This window comes from Nyctibius grandis, chromosome Z (genome assembly GCF_013368605.1).
Source record: "Nyctibius grandis isolate bNycGra1 chromosome Z, bNycGra1.pri, whole genome shotgun sequence".
Taxonomy (NCBI): domain Eukaryota; kingdom Metazoa; phylum Chordata; class Aves; order Nyctibiiformes; family Nyctibiidae; genus Nyctibius; species Nyctibius grandis.
The window spans coordinates 91309771-91323942 of record NC_090695.1 but is presented as its reverse complement, the minus strand read 5'-3'; the positions used below and the strand labels follow the sequence as shown (position 1 = coordinate 91323942).

At 42.0% G+C, this 14172-nt stretch overlaps 1 long non-coding RNA gene across 1 annotated transcript; it reads right to left on the bottom strand.

Annotated features, from left to right (window-relative positions):
- Nucleotides 1-1833: 1833 nt before the first annotated feature.
- Nucleotides 1834-7669, bottom strand: LOC137676682 (uncharacterized). Its single transcript, XR_011050117.1, has 3 exons — nucleotides 7512-7669; nucleotides 3748-3799; nucleotides 1834-3008 (listed from the first exon to the last, which is right to left on the bottom strand). It is a non-coding gene; the product is annotated as an uncharacterized lncRNA (long non-coding RNA).
- Between the last annotated feature and the right edge of the window lie 6503 nt (nucleotides 7670-14172).

Genomic DNA, 14172 nt, shown 5'->3' with positions numbered 1-14172 from the left:
GGAAGCTCTCCACCCCCTTCTTCCCCTTTAAAAGCTCAGTCACAGCACCATCAGTTAAGGTGATTTTTGTAGGTTTGTCTTAACCAAAGCTCCCTGCGAATACTGCTGGCACAGCTCCCTCCATAGACCAAAGACGTGTCATGAAAAGTTTTGCATGTTCACTGCACCGGCTACGCCCACACTTTGCAGTATCTGAAAGAGCAGCTCTTCCCTTTGCCTCAATGTCAGTGTCTTCAAGGAGAGTAAATAAAAATTAAGAAAAAAAAAAAAATCTCTTCAAAGCTCTGTCTGGAGGATCTCAGCTGTGGTGTTTGGCTCTTGGCTGGAGTTTGAGCTAGTGCAGAAAAATAATTATGTCAGAGTCAAGGTCTATCTTATCTATAAGAGAGAGGAATTTTGGCCTTTGTATTGCAGCAGTATAATGAATAGAAGAAAATACATACAGAAGAAATTAACCTGAGCCTGTGGAGCTTCCTTTATTTTATTCAAGACTTGATTTAACTCACTGCTTTCTAAATAGATTATGGTATTGTTCTTGTATCTAGTTGTGGGGTTTTTTTGTTTGGTGTTTTTTTTTTGTTTGTTTGTTTGGTTGGTTTTTTTTAAAGCCCTTCCACTGTCAGTAAGTATAAAGTAGCCCTGGATTACATAGGAAACATGTCTCAGCAGAATGCTAATAAAATGATGCGGTGAAGTATTTGGAGACAAGATTGTACCTTTATACGAATAGCTGGGATTAGCTTCATGTTATGTGATGGGAAAACGTGTGCAAATAACAAAGTTGCTGTCATTTGCTTTTTCCTCTTTAGTCATATTGCTAAAAATTCATTAGTACAGGGATCTCTGAGAAAGTCAACACTTTCCCCAAGAAAGGAACAGTGAAGGTGTCAGAATTAGCCCGTTTCTATTATTTCTGCTTGATGAAGTAGATTATGGGCTAAAGATCATGCAGCACATCACAACAGTGCTCTGTATTTTCTGTTTCTGCAAGTAAGATCTGACATTTACAGTCTGCTGAAGTACAGGACCCAGCTCTCACCTACTGTAAACTGGTACAACTCCACTGGCTGCAGTGGAAAGTACTGGTTTCTACCACTGGAACACTGGCTATAGAAGTCAGGATAGGTGCTCATTGGAATCCCCAGCTTATATTTCCAAACACTGGGCTAGTGATGACTGATCTTGTCATCTTCTCATTAGTACTGGACAGCTTTACATAAAGTGGGTGCTTCCACTTTTTTGTGCTTCTCAGATTTTTCTAGTTTTGAAAGTCTCCCTTACAGCTAGCAATATATCATCAAGGCTATAAAATCTCTTTGAAGAATAGCACTACTCTTGCTCAGGATTTAGGATTCCACCAGGTCAGTCAGACTTTAGTTTAAGAAACTTTATACAACAAGTATCAGTTATTAATGAATTTTGCCCTTGAGAACCCCACTGCAAATCTGATACAAGTGCCTGGATGGATCATTAATCAGGCATCTTCGTTTTAACACTGTCTGAAAACAACTGCTAGAGTAAAATCACAGGGAAAAAATATGCAGAGCATCATTCCTCATTTTCAATAACATTATTTTCCAGCACATTATGCCTCCAAAACACCATCCAGATGTTACTGCAGCCCTTTCAGATCTTTATACATATGTCTCAATGCATGGAAACCCAAGCTGAATACATAACAGCAACTACAAGACACATCTGCAGCACTCCTTATTCCATTTGAGAATCCTTCAGCTATTCTGTCTCGGGTTTGTTTGCATTCTTTAAACATGATTTGAAAAAATAAATACAATCAGATATCAGAATGACACTTTTTGTTGAAACGCACTGTCTTTTATTTATTTGAAGGTATATATTGCTCCCTGCTTCATTAGGTTTCATTTCCGTGTTAGTGGTACTCATTCAAATCTTGTACTTCACATCTTAGTATTGATCTGTATTTCTTCTGTCCTTGATCAGGAAGCCCAGAGTTAAAAGATTCTCTAGTCTCAGCAGCACAGTCTCCTCGTGCTTGTCATATGTATTAGACTGATATCCGAGAAGTACAAAATGCTCCTCTCCAGAAGGCTGATGGTGAAGTTACTTCTTCCTTCTGCTCATCACTAGGGCTTTTCTCAGGGGAGAGGGACTCCTTCAGTACGTATTAAGACTTACTTTGTGGATTTGAATCTCGTTCATACTCCCAGAATACATATCGAAGCAATCCTTTGGGTCAAAGATACAGAGCAGTACATAGTCCCCTCCCGTGGGGCCAGGAGATAGCTGTGATATCGCACAGCCTCCTGGGGACAGCTTGCAGTGCTGAAGTGATGCTCCCCACATGCTGGAGGTTCACAGCCATCCAAAACCCAGCAAGTGCAACAGCGTAAACACAGCCCACTAATCCCTCCTACACCAGCCTAGCACAGTCAGCGATCCGCGTGCCTGTGCACACTAACTGTTACTCAATGCTGTCTACTGGGGTAAAAGCAAGTGATACAGCAACAGGCTAGATAGAAGGCAGCTGAGTTCAGGAGACAGGGAACTGTGCTGTATCTGGCTTCAGACATTAAGTAGTGAAGGTAACACTCCAGTGGTGAAGTTAATGAAAGACACAAATTCCTCTTCCTTCAATAGACTACTGCACAGTCTATCCACTATACTCCAAAACAGGATACAAACTTTTCACCGCACCAAAGGCTTAATTGAGAACATAAAATATTCCTGATCAAGGTAAACTAAGACCTGTCTGCCCTATAGGGATGCTGGGGAGAAGCTAATTGCAGAGAAACATAAAAGAAGCAGTGAGAAGATGTAGACTTCTACACCTACATTGAATCTGACCAAAGAGTTCAGATTTCAGAGCCATCAGGTAGCATTGAGAAGGGGGCTTATCAGAATTTAACTTAAAATGATCCACAAGGAGAGAGGTGAGTAGGTTAGGTTGCCTTCCACTCATTTCACTGGGATCACAAATCTACTGTAGGGCATGCCTTGATGTTGATGAAGGGATCATCGGGCATACAGCTCTACGAAGAGATGGTAACATACACAGATATCAAAGAACAGAACCCTCAACTAGAACAAGTCCTAAAATACTCTCTAAAAAAGACACTCATAGTCTACATTTCGAGGATAGCAATACCCTTCCCTTCTCCAATCTCTCCATTACCCTTTACCCGTGACTCTTGCTACCCTGGTCTCAGCTACACAGATATGTCAGGTTGGGTTTGTCCTCCCTAGCATTTTCCCATTTGGAACCATGACATTTGACATTTTAGAGGACTCAAAACAGAATTAAAAAGAACAACAACCTAGTTTAAATGCAATAGTGGAAACAACATAGAACAAAAGATCATGACTGCTGTAGCCAGCCTAAGCGAATGCCTGTCTTCCCAGCAGCCATCCAACCACCTACACACTGGTGACTAGGTTTCAGTCTGCTTCCCAGTAGCTTCTGGATGAATTTTTGTCTCATCCTCTACTGCAGCAGTTTCTTAGATACTTGTTGTTCCCTTTTTCCCCTCACCTAAGCTCTCCCATTTGCAGGTGTGAGCTCAACAACAAAACACATATTAGTCAGAGCTAACCCTTGCAGAGGAACAAAACTCCTTTCACTACTGAACCAGGGACTTGCTGATTCTCTCTTCGGCATATTGTGCAAACAGTGTGGCTGTCATTATAAAAAGATCCTAGTGACAAATCTACAGGCAGGTCCACAAACTTCATTAAGTATCTAAAAGCTTATAGTCTAACAAAAATACATACCTGACCCATCATTCTTCATGTCCAGTTTTCAAAACGTCATCTTTGGGAAAGTCTGTGGAGGATAAGAAGAGGTGAAAAGAAATCACTTCCCATCCAAACATTTCCAAAAGCAGTTTGTTTGGGTTGAAAGCAGCTGTAGGCACTTTCAGGTGCTTTTTGGTGTATTTGTGGTGCTAGGGCCCATGTGCTGTAAATGACAGAATGAGATTAACTAATTGGTTAAATAGAATGAGATTAGCTAACATATATTTTCTTTACAAGTACAGGGCCATGGAAGTATGCAGTACCTCTATGGCCCAAAGTCCTGCAAAAAAAATAGCCTGTAGGGAGTTACTTTTCTATAAGCATGTAGAATAATTGCTTTGTAGCCAGAATTTCTGATTTGCAAATGAGTTTTTCTTCTCATTTCATCGTTCCATTTATTAGGACACACTCTACTCCTTGTCCCAGCAGGCAAAGTCATGCAATCACCAGAGGTGACTTTCTGGGAGTGACCGCATTTACTTATCTATCTGTCATACAGGATATAAGAACTGGGGAGCCTGCCTGCTCTTTTACAGAAAATAGCATTCATCATTTAAAAGAGAGTCTTTTTATACTTATATTAAACTATGTTAATAGCACCTGATGGGGGGGAACAGAGATAGCAAATAATGTCCTCAGCTGAAACCTAGGGAGCTGAACCTGGTTGCAACCTGATCACTTGTAGGGTGAAACTTTATCATTGAAACACACAACTTGAGTGACTTGGCTCTCAATACAAGCAGCAACATGTCTTTATGCTGCCTAGTCGTTTTGACCATAATGCCAAGTGAATGACATTATCTCGTGATGATCACACTTTCTTCTAGACAAATCAGCACAGATGAACATTAAGCTAATTTGATACACATTGATGGAGGATGAGGCTAGAGACAGTCATCTAGTTTCTCTGCGCTTCAGCTTCCCATTTGTAAAATAGGTATAATATTACTTCAGGGGTGATGCAAGGACAAGTGAGTTCAAATTTGCAAAGGTCTTCATAACTGTTACTGATGGGAATAGCAACAGCTCTGGCACAGCCTTCCCCACACCACCACATGCAGCATGCTTCAATGTGTGTTGTGCCAAGGGGGTAGGCTACAGCCCCGTAGGCCCCACCAAAGAATATATATCTAAGAGTTCTTCTTTATACGCGATTTTAATTTTTTCTTAATGCTGTATATATAACTATACCTGAGAGCTACAGATACAGGCAACTCCAAAAAACACAGCCACCTTTGTTGCATAGCACAAAGTGATCTTGAATTTAATCTCTGGTGCTACCTTAATCCAGAAAATCATTGCAGTTCACATCATTGCACATTGGGGTTCTCCGTCTAGACAGGTTTTCCAATTAAAATTAGACTCCATTCCTAGCTAGTGGTAGAAGAACAGCTCCATATTTACAGGTTGGTTTACTCATTCTCATGAAGATTTGATAACATGATTTACTTCTTGATCTCCTGAAATAATATTTAGTGTCCAACTAACACCACCCATCCAACTGAAAAGGTAAATATATCAACATATAGACTAATAAACATGCCTGTAAGAATCTCTGTTATTAGGTCAGTGCTAACCTACCAGCTACAGTGTATTTTCATGGTACATGAAGATCCTTAACTTACACTTAGAACTGCACAGAGTGAGTCAAGAATTAATTCCTACAAGTAACCGGGCAACTGTAATACAGGAATTATTTCAGTGATTTCAGTGGAGCTGTCCTGAGCTGCACCAGATGATGCATCAACTCACTGCAGTTACTTATGGCTGTAAAACTGCTGAATAACAGCCTCCAGAGAAAATGTCCCAGAGCATTACTCAATTATTTCAAAAGTTCCACTGTAAATCAGCAAGGCTATCTACGCTGGGTTGTAGACTGACCAGATTCTCAGCTTTGTGTTAGTTCATTAACGCCAGGGAACAGCTGGGGTGTGACTACTCTGTGTATTTACTACGCTGTTTGGAAAAGCATCTTACATGCTGCAGATACGTTGCTCTGTAGCTAGGCTTTCTAATAACCAGTTTTGCTTTGCAAAGATATATGAGAGCTATAAACAATGATAATACCTGCAGGTTCATCTTTTATTATTTTTCCTTCACAGCAAAGCAAACTCAAGCGTATGAGTATATACAAGAGCCAATAAAAAATGGGGAGCAGAACACAGGAGGCTCTTATGAATCAAATTAATAAATTCATGTAAATCTATGCCTACACTGTTATGCTGATGTATGCAGACTTCTGTTGTTCATTTACAATGCCACCAGATTACTTGTTGGTATCCACACTAGGGTCTCATCCCCCACCAGGCATTATGGATTTGGGTACGTGTCGCAACCTAAACACACGCTGCTGCAGTGACGCTCGTATCTAGTTACTCTGGAGCACAGACTTCCTGTTGAACTCCTGTCCCAACAATCTCTTGCCACCAGTTATGATCAGTGCCACCTCCAAACACCCCAGCAATGGAGGCAAACCTCAGCTTCGTGTTGGTGGCAGGAAGAGAATGGCAGGGGGTGGCTGGGGTGAGATGTCTCGCTGGGAGATCCACGATTTTCAACGAGTCTGGTCGGAGAGAAGTTGGGATGTGACAGCAGGGATGAGCAAGGGAAGCGAGTGTTGGTGGTAAGTGGGAAGCGAGATGCTGCGGGGTTTAGGAAGCTGTTGGGAGAGGTGGGCTGGGAGGGGCGAGTGGGATTTCTGAAGGGGGTGGCTGAAGGGTTTGGAAATGAGTGAGGTGTAGCCTTTCCTTGTTTCCAGATCCTCTCTTCCTTCCCTGCTGTCCTGGGCATGGGATGTTTTGGCCCCCTGGCCAGGCAGTATCTACCGGCACCCTCTGCGGTGAGGCTGGGGGGGAAAGGGCACAGCCAGGAGGGGACAAAAAAACAGAGGTTTCTGTTCCTGCTATCAGGGAGGATGAGGAAAGGGACAAAGCCAGCGCTGCCAGCACCAGTGAGAGACTCCCACTCCGCAGCAGAGGGCTGTGGGATCTGGGAGCAGGGCTGAGCTCTTGCCTTCCCTCCCTACAGCCCATTCCAAGCAGCCCTGGATGAGGAGACGTGCCCTCTGCGTCCTGCCAGGCCCGGCTCCTGCTTCCCTCACCCGAGCTTTGGACCAGCTCTCTTCTCAGTTCAATCTCGAAATATTATATTCAGAATTACATAACTGAACTCATGTCTAATTTAGCCTAACCTCATCAATGATTAAACAGTTAAACTTATTATTGCTCTTCTATCTAATCCAGGAGGCCTCGTAATGAAATAGCGCGTCTGGAAGAAATGGAAACAATTGAGCAGTTGCAGACAGAGGTCCAGAGGAAGGATGAAAACCCAACAAGGGCGTTTAACGAGAGTCTGGGTTACCACTTCGAAGAGCTTCACTCTTTCAGGCTTCTCAGCTCCCTCGGCATCTTGCAGACAAGCTCATTATTATCAGTTACCAAATGCTGGTTGTAAGCGTGAAGTACAAATTAGTGTAAAAGTTGTATCAGAGAAGCTGAGGTGCTGGATCCTTCCCATGTGCAGGTAACGGCAACCCCAATGCTCTGAACTGACGATGGTTTGGGACCTGGGTAGCAGAGAGACGGCCCTTCCTCCAGAGCGGCTCAGCTGCGACCCAACGAAGTCAGCAGAAGGATTCAGCTGTCGGGACCCACATCACTGCAGTCGAGATCCGTATGGGAGCTGCTTTGATGTAACCGAGAATATTCAGTGATAAGGAATTACCAGTGAAAACACTTCACCTTTTGAGAATGCCTTTCTCCTTTTTATGCCAGATTTTCTTGGCACGCTGTAACTCCCGTCTTTTCTCTCAGGCATTTTGGAACGTTGGTCATTTAAGGACACAGAGGAAAAAGCAGTAACGTGCTATCTTGGCAAGGCTCTGAAGCTCACCTTCACTTAAAACCTGCCAACAGTCCAACCAAATACAAGAAAGTTTTCATTAAAATATTGCCAAAATGCAATTCGTTGTTCTAAAAGATCATATCCATGTAAAAAAAAAAAAACAGATTCAGAATTGTTAGTGAAATCTCTCCACAGAAATGTAAAACTAACATGCCTTTTTCAGATTTTCTATAAATCTAGAGGTGGTTGAATTAAAATTCCTGGACCAAATTCCCTCTTTAAATCTGCTAGTCTGGGTAGCATTCAAACCACTGGCTGTCATCACCAGCTATGATTAGATGCAGCCCTTGCAACAAATATTATTTGCACAGTTGGTATCGACAAAACCTGAACCTTTTCCCTTAGCTCACAGTTAATGCCACCTAAAGCCAGTGCAGAGCGTAAGGCTGCTTCCTCTACGTATCTGGTTTGTTTTGGTTAAGTTTCATCCTATTATTTCCTGCAGTCACATAGTATAATTATCTGATCTATAATTTATGCTATTATTCAGAGCAGTATAAATAGTTTATTGCTGCAAGAGCACACCATGTCCAGATAACATCAGTATTTTATTTATCTCTGTTTATGTATGTATTTGGTTATCTAGGTGCTTATTAAGTATGGAATTATTGTAATAGCTGAGAATGAATAGCAACTGAAAAGAAGCAAAAATAAGACTGGAAACAAAATGTGTCCGAAATGGCATCTGCTCTTTCTTTCCCTCTCCTACCTGCCCAGTATCTTACAAAGAGAGTGTTTTCAGGGCAGTTCCAGACAGCTGTACCCACCGCCGGTATCAGAGAGCCTTATTCTCATTAGTAGCATCTTTCACACTTCCAGAAACTGTAATGACTTTGTCTTAACTGGCAGATCTGAATTGAACCACTTGTATTTTCAGGGTTCTTAAAAGCAAATGAGATCCTTAAGGGTGTTGTTTTTAATCACCAATTTAAATTCCATCGTCTTGACAGTGATAAAAAGTGACACCCAAAATTCAAGTAAGAAAGACGGTTTGACAGGTTCCCTTGAGTTAAAAGGAGTTTTATGCAAATAGACATGTTTACAAGAAATGAAACAACTTCCTAATTTATTAAAAAGTGACTCGGCTAATTAAACAAAAATTGGAAAATTCTGTGTTGGCTCAGTTTTTTCTTAATACAGCAAGAGCATTAACAACTCCAGTCTTCTGACATGTTACGTAGTGGTGGTAGCTTCTGAAGCATTTAGCTTTTAATGTGGATTCCAAGTTAAGTGGGCTAAATATATGCAGAAAGTAGCAGAAAATTTCAGAAAGTTTATGAGCCTGATCTTGCATTGCTTGTGCATCATGAGCTTGAGCAGCTTCAATTCTGTGTGCAACTATATTATATGAATTGTTCAATCATATTTACTTTGGACTATATAGAAGGAAAAAGAAAGATTATTCTCCGATAGACGGGAGAAGGAAGACGTAATCAACACTCATAACTTGCTATTCAGTTGTTAATTTGTCTCATCAATAAAAAAAAATAAAATATGTGAATTATAATGCAGGTACAAAACATAAACATAACCATAAACATACGATTATGTTACAGTCATATACCCTTGCTCAAAAATCATGTAACTTTCCCTTTTACGTATAGAAATACCTTCTGAAACCTAATGATACATAGAAATAGCAACAGGTGATTTCAACAAAACTCTTACCCTGCAGCTGCTCAAATTTTGTCCCGTTTTCAGAGAGAGTCTACTGGTTTTGTCACTTTTACCACTAATGGAGAAGTAAAGGAGGAGAAGGTGCAGATCCAGCGTTTTAATGACAGTGTACTGAGCATTTTGGATTTGCTTGCTCAGCCATGGAGTTGGTTGAAATTTTGAGCAATCAACTAATTATAAAAATCTAAATAAAGAAATGCAAAAAAATTAATTTCTTTTGAAATCATTTTTCCCTGGGTCTTTTTCCTTCCATGTAATTTTCACAAGCTTCCCAAAACCCAGTTCACATCCTTAGCTCTCCAGGTACTGTAATACATTGTCACAGCTCTCCTGGAACGGTACCTCATCTTTCATGCCACTATACAACCACCATAAAGACAGCATCCCTTAGTGGGACTGCTGTCGTGATGTAATATAAATAATTATATGGATTGCTCAGAAAGGAAATTTCAACTCTCACACCTCCTCACCTTCTCTTCAAGAAAGTAAGGCAGTTCTGAAAAACGGAGTAACATGATTTATGTGCAATTTTATGCATTTGATTTTTTTTTTTTGCATTTCCCCCTAATTTTTCTAATATTCAATTGTGGTGTCACTATAGCCTATGTAATATAAGGTACTTAAAGAAGAAACGAGTACCAAAGGGAGCAGTTTTCTGGGACATATATATAGGCTTGTGCGGGTAGCCCATCATTACTACAGTTAGCATTACACAGTTCCCATCCCACTAGAATATTCAAGTACAAAGTACTGTAGGCAGCAAAACAGCCGCCCTGCCAGCAGGCCATTAGTTAGCTCATGCCAGACACGACATACATTATTTGTGGCAAGCTGCTACTTTAAGAATAATGATAAAAAAGCTTGTAATGAGAATAAGCCCCAAATGGTCCCTCACTAGGAACTGCATGGCTTTTGTGAATACTTTGGTCAGCCAGCCTGATGTGCTGGATTAAACCTGACACCAGCTGGACAAAATACTGATGTCTTGGGCAAAATAATGTGATTTATTTAAAGAAAGATAATGTTCAACTTCTCTAATGTCAGAAAGCTTCTGAGCAGAGGACCTCTTTGAACCCATGGCTGAGAGACTTCATCCCTACAAGCTGCACCTTGGTCTGTGAGCGGATTTATTCAAATTGTTCTTACCTGTAGCTTCACCCCAAAACCAGAAATGCTGGTGCAAAACCATCCCAGTACAAATGAATCGTTTAGGTTGGGAAGTTGTCTGATTGTATTCATAGTCCCCCACATGAACACACACTGAGCACATAGATACGCAAGCACGTTTTGAAAACTGAAATCTAAAATTGTCGTTACTGAAGATGGGGCAGGGAAGTGAATTACAGACTCTTAAAATGATTACGGGGACACGTTCTATAGCAGAAAACTGAGAATATGTAGAAAGGCAAAACCCGAGCTTCACACTTGAAGGATTTTTTTCAGTTGCCCAAGCAGAGCTCAGCCTCTGCACAAAACAGTGGTGTTCAGACAGCAGCAACAACCACCACACAACTGATGGGCTCAAGAATAACAAGCTGACGAGTGGCTTTGGCACCCCCACAGCCAGAGCCTGAAGATTTATTGCGCTGGAGTGGTGCACGTCAGTTTTCTTTATCACTGGCGTCCCACAGCAGATTTATACATGATGATGTTAATTGAAAAAGAATAAAGGCGCACATTGTCCTAACAACCGGGGCTCGCTCAGCATTGCGCCATCCAGCCTGACTGGCAGCCCAGCAGTCACTGCTCTCTCGTCAGGGGCAGGCACCTGGCAGTGAGAATAGCCCTACACAGAAACGGGGTCACAGCTGGGCTCTTTGTTGAAGGATGCTCTAACCCAAATGCCAGCTATTTCCAAGGAATCTATTAATCTTCTACAGCTCTAATGCAGAGTCATTAAATGCATCCCTTTCCTTGCTTCTCATGACCCAAATGGTTAATGATGTCTTCTTTACAAGCCTAAGAGAAGATGGGCTTCCTCCTTGTAATTCAGACTAATGCTTACTCTGCAGAGAAATGAGAGCACCCTTCCCCTGCTTTACAGGAGCCCTTGTTTCTGCAGTATAACCTGGCTCTGGTCCCGTCGTTTGAGCCTTCCCACTGCTGTCTCCTTTGCTACCAGAGAGCCACTCCATGGGTTTTGTTTTCTGGGTCATTTGCCAAGTTTGTGGCAGGTACTGACTGCTAGAAAGAAAACCCTAAAACCAAACAGAGTAGAGTAAATAACCAGCAAACTGGATTCAACTGTATGTTGAAATCTCTCTGTGTGTTCAAAAATAAGTGGGAGCTGTACTTGATAATCTTTCCTGAAGGCCAGTACTTCAGCAGGATCACAGAGTCTGCTTGCATAAAAGACAATTTCAGTCTTGGAAACAGGCTAAAACTTTGGTCTGCGCTCTGTCGTTGGGTTCATGCCATCCTTAGCTAGGGACTCCAGCGAAGGAGACACTAGGAAGCATCTCTGCAGAGGTGGCCCCAAAGGAGGGGGTCCGGATTCCTGCTCTCCCCCCTCTCTTGCTGCCTGGCCAGGGAAGCAGGTCCCCAGGGTGGGTCACACCAGCCTCACTCTGTGCCCTTTGCAGCCGCAGAGATTCATCTGGGAGCAGAGTCTCTCACTGCTGAAAATCCCACTGGAAAGCCCAGGTTCAGGAGCGTGCTCCCACAGACCTGTCTGGCTCAGAGTTCACGTGCTCTCTTGGAGGAGGCTGCTTTCCCAAGCTCCTCTCCAAATTCCTGACTTCGAGGGTAAGCAGCTGCTCACGGCTTCTGAGAGGTTTTTCGGGGTTACTCTGTCCGATGGATACCTGCAAGTCCTGCCACTGTCTCAGCCTTCCTCCCCCGGTGTCAGGGACTGGACGGCTCCCTGCAGAGAGGAACAGAAAATGCCATCCCAGGCAAAGGTAGTTTTATTAAGGAGAGAAACCTTGTTATTTCTTCCCCAGATCTTATTGGCTTTTTGTTGTTTCCATTAACTTTTATGAGTTTAATAAACATGCCCAATTTTAAAAAATAACGTATTTTCCCAGCCTTGGAAATTGGATTTTCCTTCTAGTCCAAATGCAACAGCCCTTTTAAACTGCTCACCAAGAGAAATCACTGAAACAACACGCTTGAGTATTTTGTATTATTTCACTGTGAGTAACACGTAGGTGATTTGGAATATAGCCACCAAATTAATTGTGTTCATTGTTGTATAAACTCAGTGAAAGAGCAAAAATAGCAGAGTAAAACCATCTTTACCGATGTGATGACTTTACTTAAAGTCCTTTCTGACCAGCTGCTCATTGGCCAAATCACATAGTCACATAGTGACTCCATTTGTTAGTGCATTAAATCTCTTTTGTGATGGTAAAAGTCAGACTTAAAACCAGTAAGACTAATGCAGCGACTTGAAGAGTCTTTACATAAAATCAGCTGGAAGTGTTAATGGTGCCCCTGTCTCAGAAACATGTAAATGATGGCAAAGAAAAGATATCATGCCCAGATATAATCTAGTTTCCCTTCCAGTTTTCCTTCAGAGCTCACCAATCTCAGAATTACTGGAGCACAGTGGTAGTTCAAAGTCACCTTTGTTAAACCAGCCAAGCTTCAATATACGCACGTCCCTGCAGCCCCGGTTCTGCACCTACGTCTGGCTGAATTAAAATAGGCGTGAACCCTTCCGAAAACTTGAAAGGTCTTTTCAAGGACTAAAAGTGTTACTTGATTACAAGTAAGATGGCAGCTGAGAAAAAAATGCAAGCTAATTTAAGGATTGCAGGACCTGAAAGGCAGTCCGGTTGTCCAGAGGGCTCTAGAAAACGAGGTCAGATACAGCACACTGCATAATTACTCACACTGGGCTAAATGCAGACATGAACATTGGGTCACTGTTAAAAGGCAACTCCACTGACTTTCAATAGGTCCATAAGTGAAACAGGAAATTACTAAAAACCTGCATCCCTTTCTGAAAATGCAGTCCATATTTAAAAGCCTTTCCAGTAATCCCAGAATTATCATTTAGGAATACCTGGATTTTTATTTAGCCTCTGTGGAATCCTACTTTACCCAGCCTATTCCAAAACAAACCTAATCAGTTTACAGCTACTGCAAGCCCCAAGAAAAATAACACCAAGTCTTTGACAGAAATTGAGCTGCCTTTCCCGATGATTCCCATATTACTGCACCGGGGTAAGTACTAATGAAATACAGGCAGTGAGGTGAAGCCTTCCCCTCTCCTCAGCTCATGGTCAAATTGTTATTACAAAACCATTTTCCAGCAAAATCATATTTATTTGGTCCAGGCCCTATGGCAAAAATTCTCTATCTGATGTTTAAATAATGACAACCAATTTGCAGGATACTGGTAATCTTAGATCAATTGCCCACAAGCTGTTTAAAAAAAAATATAAAAAACCCTTCTCTGCACACTACTCAGCAGAATGTGAGCGGGCTGCGAAGCAGTGGGAAAACTGCAGAGCAGGGAGAAAATGGAGAATGAGACCAACACTCTTTATGACAGTGTGCAATCAGCAGCTGCAATCCAGAAGAAAAAGCTATTTAAAAGTCCACCTCCAATGAAAACGTTTGTCTTTACACTTGTAAGCTATACACAGTAACTAGCTTTCTCCCATTATATTCTTCCTTTTTTTTTTTCTCTTCTAGCTGAAATGTTCGGGTTGCAGCTCGGCAGGAACACATCTCCCTTCAGTCCGCTTCTTCCCAAGTAAAACAGGACATGGTGTGGGAAGAGTGGCTCTGAAGTGGCCCCTGAATGGTGCGGCTCAGCACCCTTTGAGCAACAGGACTGGCAATAACCATACCTGCAGCTACCAGGTCAAG